This window comes from Tenrec ecaudatus, chromosome 3 (assembly GCF_050624435.1).
Source record: "Tenrec ecaudatus isolate mTenEca1 chromosome 3, mTenEca1.hap1, whole genome shotgun sequence".
In the NCBI taxonomy this organism is placed as follows: domain Eukaryota; kingdom Metazoa; phylum Chordata; class Mammalia; order Afrosoricida; family Tenrecidae; genus Tenrec; species Tenrec ecaudatus.
The window spans coordinates 113705711-113710986 of NC_134532.1; the positions used below are offsets into that span (position 1 = coordinate 113705711).

Genomic DNA, 5276 nt, shown 5'->3' on the forward strand with positions numbered 1-5276 from the left:
TTTTCTCCCACAAAGTAGGTGGTGGGTTTGAACTGGTAACCTTTTGTTTAGCAGCTAGACAGGGAGCTAATCACACCACGAGGGCTCCTTAATATGGGTTGGGGAGTATACATTTGAAGGAGATAAGTTTTGGTTAATTGATGCATTTGAATTGTGATGCTGGAGAAAAATATTGAGAAGTACCTTGGACTGCTAAAAGGATAAGCTCATCTGTCTTGTAAGAGTATGGCCAGAGTGCAAGGATGGCGAGACCTTGTCTCACAGACTTTGGACGTGTTGTCGGGAGAGACCAGTCCCTGGAGATGGACAGCATGGTCGGAAGAGTAGAGGGGCAGCCAAGGAGAGGAAGGGCCTCAAAGGAGACGGATTGGCACCGTGGCTACCACAATGGGCTCCAGCATAGGGACAGTTGTGAGGATGGAGGAGGGCTGGGCAGTGTTGCTTTCTTATGTGCTGTGGGTCAGAACCAACTTGACGGCACCTGACAACATAATGACTTTGAGTGTAATTAGCTACTTGGGATAAATCATAAGATGTTTTTTGAATTAGGATGTGATGAAACAACATAGTCCCTGAAAGAGGGACTAGGAGTCACGGATTTCATGGAGAGAATTATGTAATATTTATCAATATACATACTGATACTGGCTTTAATGCATGTCTGACTTGTGGATGACACCTACTTGCCCTTTAACCGAATTCTGTCATAGCCTAAGCAGTGAAACAGGGAAAGGCCTGTATAACTTGGCCGATTCGGCCTGGTATCTGGAACCAGAAAAATTGCTCGTGGGAACCGTGGAATCAGACACTTGGAAGAGGTGCAGCGAGACTTTCAGTACCTAGTGTATGCGATTGGGTTACAGGAGGACTGCGCACATTTTAAAAATCGTCAAAAAATGATGATGGTGATAATTATCTCAATTATTCCAATGCTATGTTTCTGCATAGCATTTTCTATTTTGGAAAGACCAGGGCTGCTAATTTCTTAATCCCCAAGTGCAAAATCAGTAAAGAGGATACCTCTGCAAGGTCAAGGTGGAGGGAGACAAGCTAACGCTCAGGGTTCCTCTTTGTCTTATGATTTATGAATCTCTAACTGCCAATCTCCCTAGATATGAAAACACACAGTCCTTCCATGGGGATAAATCAAGTTAATTTTATTTGTGTATTTTAAGAAATGTACTAGCCCCTTAGGACACTGTATTATATTGACACCATGAAGATAAATTTGGACAGATTTAGAAAAGCGTCTGTATTTTATGATCCATGTGGGATTTGCTGCTGATGTGGTAATTTGGAAAACTGTATTTTTTTTCTTTTCTTGCTGTTTTGTTGTTTTTACACCAGGATGCTGTTGGCACATTGAAATAGCAAAAAGGAATGGAAAAAACAACAACAACAAAGAAAAAGTTTAATCAACACCAGTTCCTTTTCTTCCTGATCCCGTACTATCATTTGGGAGTCACCTCAGGCTTCTGAGTCAAAGGGATTATCTTCTGAGTTAAAGCTTCAGTCACCAAGTTTCAACTGCATTTGGACTCTTTGTTCTTTCTTCTTCATCTTTCCTCTTTATGGATGTGCCCACCTCCCCACCCCATTTTAGTCCCCTCCGTCTCCTCTCCCCACACACCAATAGAAGCCAATGAAAGGCATTGTTGGGGTTTTGAGCCCTTTGACAGAAACCACAAAATGACTGGATGTGAGACTGACAACCAAGCCGTCTGGAGGGGAGTGGGAGAGGTGGTAGAGAAAGGCGAAGAGGGAAAGAGAAAGAAGGGGCCCTGGGGTGCCATTTCTCCCATTCCTGCTCCTGGTAGGCGGGGCTGCAGAGTCTCACACAGTAAGTAGTGCAGATTCTGAAGAAGGGAGTTGGTATTTGAGCCAGAAGGAAGGATGGGTCAAGAAAGGGGAACCACCCTTCTCTTGGCAGAATGGAAACACCGCGGGCTCAAGGGCAGTAGCCTCATAAACCACAGCCCCTTTCATCAGTGTGGGCGATGCATAGAAAGAAGTCTTCTTCATGGCGTGCCTGGTCTCGCTGCCCCATTGAGGCACCATTGCGTGGAACGATGTCGTTGACAAAGAAATCCAAGGCGTCTTCAGCTCAGAGATGAATTCCTTCCGCATCAAGCACTAGAACTGACCAACGGAGCTCAAAAGGCACCAGGCATTTCTTTCTGTCCAGATCACCTCTCCGAGCTTTGGGCGCCTTTTTTTGTGGATCTTCTTGTTCTCAGAGCTGTGCTTCTGGAAGGGATGCACCTCTTTATACGCGAGCTTCATCCTGCCAGCAGCTGAGGGAACCCAGGAATGCAGGGCCGGGGGCTGTACCTTTCTCATCAGGGTTTCATTGTTTAAGGAGGACGTTGGAGAAAACAAATGATTACCAGGCATCTTCTCAAATTTCTGCGACTAAGGGTAAACCACAGAGTAGACTTTGATTTTACTAAAAGAATGATGAAAAGATATATTCTATTCTTAGCCTTATGTCAAGACAGACAGTTTTTGGAGGATTAGAGAGAATGGGAGGCCAAAATATTAAAAAATTATTAGTTTTACTTGTCAGATATATGGTATTTATTTTAGGCAACTCTTTCTTCTCCCTTTAAACACATTTTTTTTTAATTTGAAGACTTAATTGTGAAGGCAAGGTAACTAACTGTGTAGGAAAATCTCTTTTATCTATCTTGTCTGGTGGTCTGGATGAGAATGATTTCAAAATTCTCTAAGCATGTAGAGTTAACTTGCTTTTTAAGTCACAACACTGGGGTAGTGATGGATCCAAATCTGCTATGAAGTGTTAATAAATGAAAGATTTTCTGTGTCTTCTGAAATGTTTCTCAAATTCTTCTTTTGGAATGGAAGCTATTTTTAATCTTTAGATGACTTCTATTAATTCTGAGGGCTCCCCTTCACAGTAGTTAGACAATATTTACCTGGGGGTGTACCTGAGGACCAGAGAAGCCAAGTGATGGATTTAAGGTTACAAAGAAAATCAGTGGCAGAAGTAGAATCAGATGTTACAACTTTTGGTTCTTCTATTAAACTTTCTCATTTAAATTTGACTTGGCCTCTTTAAGACTCGGTTTTGTAATTTGTTGGCTAGGGAGTCAGTAAATAAATTGTAACCACTACGATTTCCACTAGATCACATAGCTTGGACAGCTGGGCTGTTGTTGCTAATTGGTCTCAAATGGATTCCAACTCAGAGAGAGTCACCTGCGCACCGCAAAATGAAACACTGCCCGACCCTGCACCGTGCCACAACCGCTCCTACGTGTGAGCCCCTTGTTGCAGCCTCTGTGCGACTCCATCTTTTTGAGTTAATCCCCATTCTTCACTGTAGTGGAAGATTTCTTCCTTTTCCTTTCCAGCACATATTGAAGGTTCCAGCTTGCCTCACACCCAGGCCAACCACGTCTAGACACTCAGGGTTGCTTCAGGAAAACAAGTTACATGATAGTCTACCAAAGAGGCAGTTGAAAGGCCTTCCTTAATTGATTCCTTTTAGGTCTTCTGCTGGATTTCCTTTAGACTTGGACTGATTTTCATTAAGCCTTATGCACATGAGCATGTTTTAATTTGTGTCTCTGCTTTACCGTCCCTCAGTCTTTCAACTCTACATTCTTTGGAACTCAGAATTAACGGCTTTACTTGGTAATTGTCAAGCAATGATGTTCTCAGTTGCGGCTTATTTCTATATGGAGGGCTAATTGCTTTGTAATTGACCTCTGTGCTATCAGAGACGTGTGTGTGTGTGTGTGTGCGTACGCGCTCTTGTGCTTAAGGACTCATCTGTTATATAAACTGCACACATTGGTGGGGGGGTGGTAGGACAGAGCAAATGAAATTTTTAATTGAAGCCAATGTAGTTTAATGCTGTTGCATAGTTTGTCAATTGTTTTATATGCATGAGGGAGGACAAAAATGGGTATGTTTAACTTATTCTAACTCCAAAACTGTAGTTTTGCGAAAGCACCAGACCCCTGCTGACTGGGAGTGGTACAGAGGGAAGGATACAATATGTAAATACACTAATCAGATCAATGTAAATCCTAGTAGGACATTCCTTTACTAGGCCTGCGGAACAGCTGCATAAAACAGAGTGATTTACATTTTCATAGGTTGGGGTGAGCCTTTTAGACAAGTTCCACTCCCATTGAATCTATGATTTTTAGCTCTGTTTCACTTTGATTTTTGTCTGCCCTCTTCCTACCTTTTTTTTTGGTCAGAGTACATGTGGTGGAAGTCGGCACTTGAAGCATAAATGCTAGTTCTATTTTCTTCTCTCTGTGGCCACCTTAGCCACGGAACCGCAGGAGAGGAGCTTTTGTGAGCTTTTATGCATCACTAGCGTGAGGGGAGTGATGTGGCAGGTGTCTCAAAGGTTTCCTTAGGAGAGCATGGGTCTTCATATTTGGAGAAATAGGCACACACCGTGTTTTTTTCTTAGAGACTCAAGTAATTATTTCAATTTAGCAAACTTGATGCCACCGTTTCATAGTTTTATCCAGACTTTTAATTTGGTCAACATTGGCCAACTTTTTTTTTTTTTGAAGAGTGAATTGGTAACAGTATAAGATCATATAGTGGCAAAATCAGATAGCTCTGCTCCTTTAGGCCCCTTCAGACACATTAAAAACAGCAACAAAACCCCTCCCTGTGAGCCAGTCAGTTCTGACTCATAGTGACCTTATGAGGTCAGGTAGAACTCACCTTGTGGGAGTAGTAGAAAGTCTCATCTTTCTCCCTCGGCATGGCGGTGGTTTTGAACTGCAGACCTTATGTTTAGCAGCCCAAAGCATAACCTATTACATCACCACAGACCCACTAGACCATGTAGGAAAACAAGATGGAGAGAGATAAACCATATGCTGTTGAGTTGGCTCCAACTCAGAGTAACCCGGCGTATGTCAGGGTGGAACTTCGGTCCAATGACTGGGTTGGGCGGAGTGGCTCTGCAGGCTTCTCATCTGAAGCATCACCAGTGCAGTCTAAGCTCTAGTCTTTCAGGGAGCAGGGTGTTTATCACTGTGGGGATCTCACAGGATGCAACGGAGCACATGCAAGGGAAGAGAGTTTAACGGGGGAGTGTCGATAAATCAGAGGGCTCCTCTGGGTGGGTAAGTTGGGAGAAGAGAAATAAGAAACAAGCTGGTAAAGCAAGCTTCATTCCGAGTTTTCTTTTCAATGAAAGTATGAATAAAATAATGCGCTGAGGCAGTGTGGAAACATTTTAATGGCAAGTTGCAAATTTTAGTGACAAAATTGCATGA

General features: G+C 42.9%; 1 pseudogene; it reads right to left on the reverse strand.

Moving 5' to 3' along the window:
• Window positions 1-1963: 1963 nt before the first annotated feature.
• On the reverse strand, window positions 1964-2283 carry LOC142443510 (gamma-aminobutyric acid receptor-associated protein pseudogene; annotated as a pseudogene).
• Between the last annotated feature and the right edge of the window lie 2993 nt (window positions 2284-5276).